Source organism: Nicotiana sylvestris, chromosome 5 (genome assembly GCF_000393655.2).
Source record: "Nicotiana sylvestris chromosome 5, ASM39365v2, whole genome shotgun sequence".
Taxonomy (NCBI): domain Eukaryota; kingdom Viridiplantae; phylum Streptophyta; class Magnoliopsida; order Solanales; family Solanaceae; genus Nicotiana; species Nicotiana sylvestris.
In genome coordinates this window covers 44,936,123-44,949,851 of record NC_091061.1, presented here as the reverse complement: position 1 = coordinate 44,949,851, position 13,729 = coordinate 44,936,123, and positions in this window count along the sequence as shown.

Here is a 13,729-nt window from a genome sequence, read left to right as displayed (position 1 = left end):
GGATTTTGAAACAAAACACATGAGACTCGTGGGGGTTATGGGTAGTTGGAATCTTCTCTTGGACGCGAGTTTTGACCGGACAAACCAAAAGTTGACTTTTGTTGTCTTTTGAATAATTTTGCAAAGATCATAGCTTTATTTAATGGAATTGATTTCTCTTTGTATTATTTGATATTATTAAGTCGATTTTGGTTAGATTTGAGCCGAGCGGAAGTGAATCGTAAAGAAAAAGCTATTTTAGAGTATTGATTGAGGGCTTTTGAGGTAAGTATCTTGCCTAACTTTGTAGGGAAGAACTACCCCGTAGGGATTGGTTTTTGTGCTATTTGAACTACGTGAAAAATCTGTACTTGAGGTGACGAGTGTCTACACGGCTTTATATGTGGAAATGTTTCTAATCAGGCTCTTAGGTTTCTTATTCACTGTAACGACCCGGCTGGTCGTTTCGAGAGTTATAGCCCCGTTTCCCCATTTCTACTTCTTTTTGTGTTCTTTAGCTATATTATGATATGTTGGCTCAGTTGGTTCGGGTCTGGAGTGGTTTCAGAATTTGAGATACTTAGTCTCTTTTGTAAAGGCTTAAGTTTGGAAAGTTGACTGAATGTTGATTTATGTGTAAACGATCTCGGATGTGAATTTTGATGGTTCTGTTAGCTCCATTAAGTGATTTTGGACTTAGAAGCACGCCCGGAATATGATTTCGAGGTCCGTGGTAGATTTTGGCTTGAATTGGCGAAAGTTGAAAATTTGGCGATTTTGGTCGGCAGTGGAAAATTTGATATCGGGGTCAAAATAGAATTTCGGAAGTTGGAGTAGGTTCGTGGAGTCATTTTTTACGTGTGTGCAAAATTTCAGGTCATTTATTTGATAGGATTCGGCGTCATTTGCGGAATTTGGAAATTTAGAAGTTCTTAGGCTTGAATACGGGGGTAAATTGGTATTTTGATGTTGTTTTGAGTGTTCCGAAGGTTCGACTAAGTTCGTATGTTGACAAATGACTTGTTGGTATGTCTGGTTGAGGTCGCGAGGGGCTCGGGACGATTTTGGGTGATTGACGGAACAAGTTTGGAATTTGAGGAATACTGAAGTTGAACTCAGCTATCATAACCACACCTGCGGAGTGGGAACCGCAGGTGCGAGCCTGCAAAAATGGAGAAAGAGCCGCAGATACGGCCAAGGCTGAGGTTGGCTGAAAGCACAGGTGCGAGATTTGGAGAGCACCTGCGAGATCGTAAATGCGGTATTGGAGCGCAGATGCAGAAAGACACATGGATGGATGATCGCAGAAGCGAGAAAGGCCTACAGGTGCGCACCCGCAAGTGCGATAAATGTACCGCAGAAGCGGGTTTTGAGGGACTAAGAGGGATCCGCACCTACGATGGATCAGGTGCAGCATTGCATAAGAGACTGTTGGACCGCAGATGCGGTATCTTTGGGTAGAAAGTATAAATTGCACACTTCACGAGTTTTGGTCCATTCTTCAGCATTTTTAGTCGGTTTTGAAGCTTTCAGGAGTGATTTTCAAGAGGGATTCAAGGGATTATCAGTGAGGTAAGTTGCTTGAGTATTAATACTCGTATATGTGGTGATTTTCTGTTGTTTAATCATGTAATTAGTGAAGATTAGGGGTGAAAATGAGGGGTTAGGGCTTGAGATTTCGGAGAGTTCGATTTGAGGATTTGAGGGGCCAAATGGAGTCGGATTTTGATGAACTTCGTATGTATGGACTCGTGAGTAAATGGGCTTTCTAATTTTGTAATTTTTGTCGAGTTCCAAAATGTGGGCCCGGGGGACGGGTTTGGGTGAATGGGATTTGTCTCCAATTAAGTAAAGTTTTGTGTGGTATTGGTTCCTTGGCCTATATTAATTGCATTGTATTGCTTTTGGTTAGATTCGGGATGTTTAGAGGCCGATTCGAGAGGCAATGGCGTCGCGGAGTAGGATTTTGGCTTGATTGAGATATGTAACACTTCCAAACTTGGTTCTGAGGGTTCGAAACCCCAAACTATGTATTATGTGTTTAGTATTGAGGTGACGCACATGCTAAGTGACCCACCAAACCAAGAAAGCTCAAGACCCATGCACACAACTCAGGTGGTCGGATGAGTGTGAGGCTAACTTTCAGAATCTCAAGACCGCCTTGACCACGACTTCGGTATTAGTTCTGCCATTAGCTTCAGGTTCTTATACAGTATATTGTGATGCTTCTCGGGTCGGCATTGGGTGTGTGTTGTTGCAAGAGGGTAGAGTGATTGTTTATGCTTCTTGTATGTAAAAGCTCCATGAGAAGAACTACCCTGTTCATCATTTGGAGTTGGCTGCCATTGTTCACACGTTGAAGATTTGGAGGCACTATCTCTATGGTGTATCTTGTGAGGTGTGTGCTGATCATCGTAGCCTCCAACACTTGTTCAAACAAAAGGATCTTCTTAATTTGAGGCAACACAGATGGTTGGAGATGCTATAAGACTATGATATTACTATTTTGTATCATCCAGGAAAGGCCAATATAGTGGTCGATGCCTTTAGTAGAAAGTCAGTGAGTATGGGTAGTCTTGCGTTCCTTCTTGTGGTGAGAGACCTCTTGTAGTGGATGTTCAAGCCTTGGCTAATCGGTTTGTAAAGTTGGATATTTCGGAGCCCAGTCGGGTCCTACCTTGTGTGGTTTCTCGGTCTTCCTTGTTTGATCGTATCAGAGAGCGCCAGTATGATGATCCTCATTTGCTTTTCCTCAAGGACAAGGTTCTGCATGATGATGCTAGAGATTTGACTATTGGTAATGATGGGGTATTGAGGATACAGAGCCGGATATGCGTGCCCAATGTAGATGGGATTCCGGAGTTAATTCTTGGGGAGGCCCATAGTTCGCAGTATTCCATCCATCCGGGTGCCGCGAAGATGTATCAGGATATGAGGCAGCACTATTGGTGGAGGAGGATGAAGAAAGATATAGTCGGGTTTGTAGCTCGGTGCCTCAATTATCAGCTGGTGAATATGAGCATCAAAGACCGGGTGGTTTGCTTCAGCAAATAGAGATTCTAGAGTGGAAGTGGGAGCGGATCACCATGGATTTTGTAGTTAGACTCCCACGGACTTTGAGGAAGTTTGATACTATTTGGGTGATTGTGGATCGGCTTACCAAGTCCACGCACTTCACTCCTGTGTATACTACCTATTCTTCAGAGCGGTTGGTTGAGATTTATATTCGAGAAATTGTTCGCCTGCATGGTATCCCTGTTTCCATCGTTTCAGATAGAGGTACTCAGTTTATATCGTAGTTTTGGAGGGCCGTATAGCAAGAATTGGGTACTCGGGTTGAGTTGAGTATGACATTCCACCCTCAGACGGACACGCAATCCAAGTGTACTATTTAGATATTGGTGGACATGTTACGCGCTTATGCAATTGATTTTAGGGTTTCATGGGACCAATTTCTACCACTTGCGGAGTTTTCTTACAACAACAGTTATTAGTCGAGTATTTAGATGGCTCCATATGAGGCTTTATATGGGAGATGGTGTAGATCTCCAGTAGGTTGGTTTGAGCCGGGCGAGGCTAGGCTTTTGGGTACAGGCTTAGTACGGGATGCTTTGGTCAAGGTGAAAGTGATTTTGGAGCGGCTTCGTACATCGCAATCAAGGAAAATGGGTTATGCTTACAGAAAGGTTCGTGACGTGTCTTATATGGTTGGGCAAAGGTTCTACTGAAGGTTTCACCCATGAAGGGTGTTATGAGATTTGGGAAGAAGGGCAAGCTAAGCCCTCGGTTCATTGGGCCTTTTGAGGTGCTTCAGAGGATTGGAGAGGTGGCTTATGAGCTTGCTTTGCCACCTATCTTGTCGTGTGTGCATCTAGTATTTCATGTTTCTATGCTCCGGAAGTATATTGGCGATTACTCTCATGTCTTGGATTTCAACACGATTCAGTTAGATGGCGATTTGACTTATAATGTGGAGCCAGTGGCTATTTTAGGGCGGCAGGTCCGAAAGTTGATATTAAACGATATAGCTTCAGTGAAAGTGTAGCGGAGAGGTCAGCCCATGGAGGAGGCTACTTAGGAGACCGAGCGGGAGATGCGGAGCAGATATCCACACCTATTTTAGGCTTCAGGTATGTTTCTAGACCAGTTCGAGAATGAACATTTGTTTAAGAGAGGGAGGATATAACGACCGGGCCGGTCGTTTTGAGAGTTATAGCCCCATTTCCCCATTTCTGCTTCTTTTTGTGTTCTTTAGCTATATTATGATATGTTGGGTCAGTTGGTTCGGGTCTTGAGTGGTTTCAGAGAGGATTTTAGACATTGAGTCTCTTTTGTGAAGGCTTAAGTTAGGAAAGTCGACCGGATATTGACATATGTGTAAACGATCTTGGATGTGAATTCTGATAGTTCTGTTAGCTCGGTTAGGTTATTTTGGACTTAGTAGCACATCCAGAATATGATTTGGAGGTTCGTGGTAGAATTTGGCTTGCATTGGCAAAAGTTGGAAATTTGGCAATTTTTGTCGGCAGTGGAAAATTTGATATCGGGGTTAGAATGGAATTCCAGAAGTTGGAGTAAGTTCTTAGAGTCATTTTTGATGTGTATGCAAAATTTTAGGTCATTCGAAGGTGATTTGATAGGTCTCGGCGTCAGTTGCAGAATTTGGAAGTTTAGAAGTTCTTAGGCTTGAATCCGAGGGTAAATTGGTGTTTTGATGTTGTTTTGAGTGTTCCGAAGGTTCTACCAAGTTCTTATGTTGATATATGACTTGTTGGTATGTTTGGTTGAGGTCTCGAGGGGCTCGGGATGATTTCGGGTGATTGACAGAACAAGTTTGGAATTTGAGGAATGCTGAAGTTGAACTCAGCTGTCATAACCGCTCTTGCGGAGTGGGAACCGCAGGTGCGAGCCCGCAAAAGCGGAGATGGAGCCGAAGATATGGCCAAGTCTGAGGTTGGCTGAAAGAGCAAGTGCAATATTTGGAGCGCACTTGTGAGACCGCAGATGCGGTATTAGAGTGCAGATACGGAAAGACATGTGAGGATGGATGATCGCAGAAGCGGGCAAGGCCTGCAGGTGCAATAGTTGGACCGCAGAAGCGAGTTTTGAGGGCGTAAGTGGGATCGCACCTGCGATAGATTTTTCACAGATGCGGCGTTGCAGAAGCGACTATTGGACCGCAAATACGTATCTCTGGGCAGAAAGTTTAAATTGCACACTTCGCGAATTTTGGTCCATTCTTCACCATTTTCAGTCGGTTTTTAAGCTTTTAGGAGTGATTTTTAAGCGGTATTCAAGGGATTATCAGTGAGATAAGTTTCTTGAGCCCTAATAGTCGTATATGTGGTGATTTCCCATTGTTTAATCATGTAATTAGTGAAGATTAGGGGTGAAAATGAGGGGTTAGGGCTTGGGATTTGGAGAGTTTGATTTGAGGATTTGAGGGGTCAAACGGAGTCGGATTTTGATGAATTTCATATGTATGGACTCGTGAGTGAATGGGCTTTCTAGTTTTGTAATTTTTGTCGAATTCCGAGATATGGGCCTAGGGGCCGGGTGTTTGGGTGAATTTCGGGATTTGTGTCCAATTAAGTAAATTTTCGTGCGGTATTGGTTCCATGGCTTATATTGATTGCATTGTATTGCATTTTGTTAGATTCAGGACCTTTGGAGGGCGATTTGAGAGGCAAGGACGTCACGGAGTAGGATTTTGGCTTGATTGAGGTAAGTAACACTTCCAAACTTGGTTCTGAGGGTTCAACACCCCAAACTACATGTTATGTGTTTAATATTGTGGTGACGCACATGTCAAGTGACGGGCGTGCAGGCGTGGGGGTGTGGACTGTGAGAATCAGGACCTGGTTTATTCCATGGCACCATTTAGCGACCCCTTCTTGCTAATATTCATGTTTCTATCATGTGATTAAGTAAATGAGCTGTAAATCATGCTAGATATCATGTTAGGGCTTTACACCGATACTGTTGGGACTCGAGTAGTTGTTTCTTGCTATCATCTCACTAGTTTCATTAATATTCTATACTCATTCTTATTCATGCATTTCATATTATGTCTCCGTCTCAGTTGTTATTTATCAGCACATCATATCATTATTCCGGGCTAGTTTTCATGGCATTGTGAGCCCATGTGGGAGACTGTAGAGTGATGATTGAGTGAGGCTGAGAGCTTTATTATGAGTGACAGTTATGGTATCGGGCTACATGCCGCAACGGTTATGTTGATGATTATGATGGCGCTTGGGAAGTCTGTAACACACCCCTAGTGAGCGCAGTTGATATTATTGAGAGATGAATATTCCCCGGACATGGATCTTATCTGAAGTATTTATAGCTAGAGATGGATCTTCTCCATAGGGCTGGAATGGCCTTCCTTGGTACTGAGTGACTGTTGTTAGTGATGTGTATATATTCCGAGATGGATCTTTCCTGGGCCGGATGGCCATAAACTATACTGATTGGTTGAGCACTTGAGAGTGGAGGTACATGGTGCATTTTCATACATTTTGTGCATTGGCACGTAGATATCAGCTGAGCTTTATACATCACATTGTCCAAATTTGTATTTACTTTACTGCTTGAGCTGAATACTTGAACTGAAAGCATCCCTACTTTTCTTCACATCTTATCTCTGTTTACCTGTTGAGGTTAAGTTCGTCACTACCTATTAGTCCATAGTTTGGACTTGTTACTTACTATGTTGGTATACTCACGTTACCCCCTGCACCTTGTGTGCAGATCCAAGTATCTCTGGCCACGGTAGTGTCTGTTGACTATTCCAGTTGCAGACTTTCATCGGAGATATCGAGGTAGCTACCTGGCAATTGTAGTCCTGCTTTTCTCCTTCTTTATCTCCCCTTTAGTGTATTTTGGTTAATCTCACACTATGTTAGTCTTGCTATCTTTCAGAACAGTTTGTAGTAGTTTCTCATGACTTAGTAACACCCCGATGTCAGGCTATTTATTTCCTCATTTTGTTTCGAGTTGAACTCTTTTATGAAATTTCAGTATGAAAAAGGCTTTTATCTATCTTTTAATGAAATATCGAATTGTCTTGGGAGTGTGTAGCCTTGCCTAGTTTTATGATAGGCGCCATCATGACCAGGTTTAGTTTTGGTTCGTGGATCATCTGGCAATGGTCCTTATAGTTCTCATTAGGGCCACTCATCTCTCAGTGCCCTTCCAACTCAAAGTTCGACTCACGCACCATCAACTTAGGGTTCATCTTTACCTGGTTCTTCTAGTGGGTATCCTGGTGCTCGGGGCTCCCTTTAGTCCTACCGCCATTTGCCAAGAGAGGTTGCTTTAAGTGTAAAGATTTGGGTCATATCAAGAGATTTTGTTCCCGCCTTATGGGAGGTTCATCCCAGCAGAGGAGTCATCATTCAACTTTAGAACCAGTTACTTCCTCACCCGCCCAACCAGCTCAGGGTGGAGGTCAGTCAGCTATGGGTCGCCCTAGAGGGGGATGCCCATCAGGTGGCGGTCTGGCCCATTTCTATGCACTTCTGCCAGACCAGATGCTATTGCTTTCGATGTTGTAATCACAAGTATTATCTCAATTATGCCACAGGGATGCCTCTATATTATTTGATCCTGGTTCCACTTTTTAATATGTGTCATCATATTTTGCTCGTTATTTAGATACACCACGCGAGTCTCTTGGTTCATCTGTCATGTATCTACTCCTGTAGGCGATACTATTATTGTGGACCGCGTATATTGGTCTTGTGTGGTGACTATTGGGGGTTTGGAGACACGACTAGACCTTTTGATGCTTAGTATGGTTGATTTTGATGTGATATTAGGCATGGAATGGTTGTCTCCGTGTCATGCTATTCTGGACTATCACGCTAAGACATTGACGTTGGCTATGCCGGGGGTGCCACAGATTGAGTGGCGAGGTACATTGGATTATGTTCCCAGTAGAGTGATTTCATACTTGAAGGCCCAACGGATGGTTAGGAAGGGTTGTCTTTCTTATTTGGCCTTTGTGAGGGATGTCAGTGCAGAGACTCTTACTATTGATTCGGTTCCGGTGGTGAGAGATTTTCTAGATGTTTCCTGCATACCTGCCGGGCATGCTACCAGATAGGGATATTGACTTCAGTATTGATTTGGTGTCGGGCACTCAGCCCATTTCTATTCCAACGTATCGTATGAAAATGACGGAGTTAAAGGAATTGAAGAAGAAGCTTCAGGAACTCCTTGATAAAGGGTTCATTCGGCCTAGTGTCACCTTGGGGTGCATCTATTCTATTTGTGAAGAAGAAAGATGTCACTATGAGAATGTACATTGACTACAGGTAGTTGAACAAAGTCACAATCAAGAACAAGTAACCTTTGCCTCGTATGGATGATTTATTTGACTAGCTTCAGGGAGCGAGGGTGTTCTCTAAGATTGATCTCAGGTCAGGTATCACCAATTAAAGATTAGGGACTCAGACATTCTTAAGACAACCTTTAGGACCCGATATGGTCTTTATGAGTTCCCAGTGATATCTTTTAAGCTGACCAATGCCCCAACAACATTCATGCATTTGATGAACAACGTGTTTCGGCCTGATCTCAAATCGTTCGTTATTGTATTCATTAATGATATTCTGGGGCACTCTCATAGCCAGGAGGAGCACGCCGAGCATTTGAGAGTTGTATTGCAGCAGTTGAGGAGGAGAAACTTTATGCTAAGTTCTCCAAGTGTGAGTTTTGGTTCAGTTCCCTAGTGTTCTTGGGGCACGTGGTGTCCAGTGAGGGTATTCAGGTTGATCCGAAGAAGATAGAGGTGGTGCAGAGTTAGTATAGACCGTCCGCAGCCACAGAGATTTGTAGCCTTCTTGATTTGTTGGGCTATTACCGTTGATTCGTTCAGGGATATTCATCTATTGAATCAACCTTGACCAAATTGACCCAAAAGAGCGCTCCTTTCAGGTGCTCAGATGAGTATGGGGAAAGCTTTCAGAAGCTCAAGACCGCCTTGACCATGACTCCGATGTTAGTTCTGCCATCCGCTTCAGGTTCTTATACAGTATATTGTGATGCTTCTTGGGTCGACATTAGGTGTGTGTTAATGCAGGAGGCTATAGTGATTGCTTATGCTTCTCGTCAATTGAAGCCCCATGAGAAGAACTACCTTGTTCATGATTTGGAGTTGGCTGCCATTGTTCACACATTGAAGACTTGGAGGCATTATCTCTATGGTGTATCTTGTGAGGTGTATACTGATCATCATAGCCTCCAGCACTTGTTCAAATAGAAGGATCTTAATTTGAGGCAATGGAGATGGTTAGAGCAGCTAAAGGACTATAATATTACTATTTTGTATTATCCGAGAAAGGCCAATGTGGTGGCTGATGCCTTTAGTAGAAAGACAGTGGGTATAGGTAGTCTCACATTCCTTCCTGTTGGTGAGAGACCTCTTGCAGTGGATGTTCAGGCCTTGGCCAATCGGTTTGTGAGGTTGGATATTTCGGAGCCCCGTCGGGAACTTGCTTGTGTGGTTTCTCGGTCTTCCTTGTTTGATCGTATCAGAGAGCGCCGATATGATGATCCTCATTTGCTTGTCCTCAAGCTCAAGGTTCTGCATGATGATGCCAAAGATGTGACTATCGGTGATGATGGGGTATTGAGGATGCATGGCCGGATATGTGTGCCCAATATAGATGGGCTTCGGGAGTTGATTCTTGAGGAGGCTCATAGTTCGCGGTATTCCATCTATCCAGGTGCTGCGAAGATGTATCAGGATTTGAGGCAGCACTATTGGTGGAGGAGGATGAATAAAGATATAGTTGGATTTGTAGCTAGGTGCCTCAATTGTCAACATGTGAAATATGAGCATTAGAGACCAGGTGGCTTGCTTCAACAAATAGAGATTCCAGAGTGGAAGTGGGAGCGGGTCACCATGGATTTCGTAGTTAGACTCCCACAGACTTTGAAAAAGTTCGATGCTATTTGGGTGATTTTTGATCGGCTGACCAAGTCCGCGCACTTATTTCCTATGTGTACTACCTATTCTTTAGAGCAGTTGGCTGAGATTTATATTCGAGAGATTATTCGCCTTCATGGTATCCTAGTTTCCATCATTTCAGATAGAGGTACTTAGTTTATATTGCAATTTTGGAGGGCCACATAACGAGAGTTGGGTACTCAGGTTGAGTTGAGCACGGATTCCACCCTCAGACGGATGGGCCGTCCGAGTGCACTATTCAAATATCGGAGGACATGTTATGCGCTTGTGTTATTGATTTTGGGGGTTCATGGGACCAGTTTCTACTGCTCGCGGAGTTTGCTTACAATAACAGTTATCAATCGAGTATTTAGATGGCTCTGTATGAGGCATATGAGAGACATAGTAGATCTCTAGTAGGTTGGTTTGAGCTGGGCGAGGCTAGGCTTATGGGTACAGACTTAGTGCAGGATGCTTTGGTCAAGGTAAAAGTGATTCAGGAGCGGCTTCATACAGCGCAGTCAAGGCAAAAGAGTTATGCTGATAAAAAGGTCGTGATGTGTCTTATATGGTTAAGGAGAAGGTTCTATTGGAGGTTTCACCCATGAAAGGTGTTATGAAATTTGGGAAGAAGGGCAAGCTGAGCCCTCGGTTTATTGGGACTTTTGAGGTGCTTCGGAGGATTAGAGAGTTGGCTTATGAGCTTGCTTTACCACCTAGCTTATCGGGTATACATCCAGTATTTCATGTTTCTATTCTCTAGAAGAATATAGGCGATCTGTCTCATGTCTTGGATTTCAGCACTATTCAGTTAGATGGTGATTTGACTTATGATGTGGAGCCAGTGGCTATTTTGGGGCGGCAGGTCCGAATGTTGAGATCAAAGGATATAACTTTAGTGAAATTGCAGTGGAGAGGCCATCCCATAGAGGAGGCTACTTGGGAGACTGAGCAAGAGATGCAGAGCAGATATCCACACGTAATTGAGGCTTCATGTATGTTTCTAGATCAGTTTGAGGACGAACATTTGTTTAAGAGGGGGATGATGTAACGACCGGGCCGGTCGTTTTGAGAGTTATAGCCCCGTTTCTCCATTTCTTCTTCCTTTTGTGTTCTTTAGCTATATTACAATATTTTGGGCCAGTTTGTTCAGGTCTGGAGTGGTTTCGAAGAGGATTTGAGACACTTAGACTCTTTTGTGAAGGCTTAAGTTTGGAAAGTCGACCAGAAGTTGTCTTATGTGTAAATGATCTCAGATGTGAATTCTAATAGTTTAGTTAGCTCCGTTAGGTGATTTTGGAATTAGGAGCGCGTACGTAATGTGATTTGGAGGTCCGTGGCAGAATTTGGCTTGAATTGGCGAAAGTTGGAAATTTGGCGATTTTGGTTGGTAGTGGAAAATTTGATATCGGGGTTGGAATGGAATTCTAGAAGTTGGAGTAGGTTCGTGGAGTCATTTTTGACGTTTATGCAAAATTTTAGGTCACTCGGAGTTGATTTGATAGGTTTGGGCATCGTTTGCGGAATTTGGAAATTTAGAAGTTCTTAGGCTTGAATCCGAGGGTAAATTGGTGTTTCGATATTATTTTGAGTGTTACGAAGGTTCGACTAAGTTTGTATGTTGATATATGACTTGTTGGTATGTTTGGTTAATGTCCCGAGGGGCTTGGGACGATTTCGGGTGATTGACGGAACACGTTTGGAATTTAAGGAATGCTAAAGTTGAACTCAGCTGTCATAACCGCACCTGCGGAGTGGGAACCGCAGGTGCGAGCCCGCAGAAGCGAAGGAGGAGCTGTAGATGCGGCCAAGGATCAGGTTGGTTGAAAGTGCAGGTGCGAGATTTGGAGCGCACCTGCAAGACCGTATATGTGGTATTAGAGCGCAGATGCAGAAAGACGCGTAAGGATGGATGGTCGCAGAAGCGGGCAAGGCCAGGCAAGTGCGCACCCGCAGGTGCGATAGTTGGAGCGCAAATGCGGGTTTTGAGGGAGTAAGTGAGATCCGCACATGTGATGGATTTTTCGCAGGTGCGGCATCGCAGAAGTGACTGTTGGACCGGAGATGCGGTATCTATAGGCAGAAAGTATAAATTGCAAACTTCATGAATTTTGGTACATTCTTCACCGTTTTCAGTCGGTTTTGAAGCTTTTGGGAGTGATTTTGAAGAGGGATTCAAGGGATTATCAGTTAGGTAAGTTGCTTGAGCCCTAATACTCGTATATGTGGTGATTTCTCGTTGTTTAATCATGTAATTAGGGAAGATTAGGGGTGAAAATGAGGGGTTATGGATTGCAATTTTGGAGAGTTTGAATTGAGGATTTGAGGAGCTAAATGGAGTGAGATTTTGATAAATTTTGTATGAATGGACTTGTGAGTGAATGGGCTTTCTAGTTTTGTGATTTTTATCGGATTTTGAGACATGGGCCCGGTGGTTGGGTTTGGGTGAATTTCGGGATTTGTGTTCAATTAAGTAAATTTTCGTGTTATATTGGTTCATTGGCCTATATGGATTGCGTTGTATTGATTTTCATTGGATTCAGGATGTTTGGTGGCCGATTCGAGAGGTGAGGGCGTCACAGAGTAGGATTTTTGCTTGATTGAGGTAACGCTACCAAACTTGGTTCTGAGGGTTCAAAACCCCGAACTATGTGTTATGTGTTTAGTATTGAGGTGACGCACATGCCAAGTGACGGGCGTGCAAGCGTGCATTGTGAGAATCGGGACCTAGTTCATTCCATGGCACCGTTTAACGACTCTTTCTTGCTAATATTTGTGTTTCCATCATGTGATTAAGTAAATGAGCTGCAAATCATGCAAGATATCATGTTAGGTCTTTACGCTGATACTGTTGGGTCCCAAGTGGTCCTTTCTTGCTGTCATCCCACTAGTTTCATTGATATTCTTTACTCAGTCTTATTCATGCATTTCATATCATGTCTCAATATCTGTTGTTATTTTGTCGGTATATCATAATATTATTTCAGGCTAGTTTTCATGGCATTGTGAGCCTGGAGAGTGATGACTGAGTGAGGCCGAGAGCCTGATTATTAGTGATAATTATGCGATTGGGCTGCTCGCCGCAGTAGTTATGTTGATGATTATGATAGAGCTTGGGCTGTAGGAGCCCCTCTGGAGTCTGTAACACAACCCCAGTGGTCGTAGTTGATATAATTGAGGGATGTATCTTCCATGGACATGGATCTTTTCCGAAGTATTTATACCTGGAGATGGATCTTCTCCACAGGGCTGGAATGGCCTTTCTCAGTACTGAGTGACAGTTGTTAGTGATGTGTATATATTTCGGGATGGATCTTCCCTGGGCCGAATGACCATATACAGTACCGAGTGGTTGAACACTTGAGATTGGAGGTACATGGTGCGTTTTCATACATTCTGTGCATTGGCACGTAGAGATTAGCTGAGCTTTATACCTCACATTGTCCAGATTTGTATGTACTTTACTGCTTGAGCTGAATACTTGAACTGAAAGCATGCCTACTTTTCTGTGTAGTTTATTTCTGTTTACCTGATGAGGTTAAGTTCGTCACTACCTATCAGTCCACAGTTTGGACTTGTTACTTACTGAGTTGGTGTACTCACATTACCCCCTTCACCTTGTGTGTAGATCTAGGTATCTCTGGCCACGGTAGCGGTTGTTGACTATTCCAATTGCAGACTTTCATCGGAGATAGCGAGGTAGCTGCATGGTGATTGCGCTCCTGTTTTTCTCCTTCTTTATCTCCCCTTTAGTGTATTTTGGTTACTCTCAGACTATGTTAGTCTTTCTAT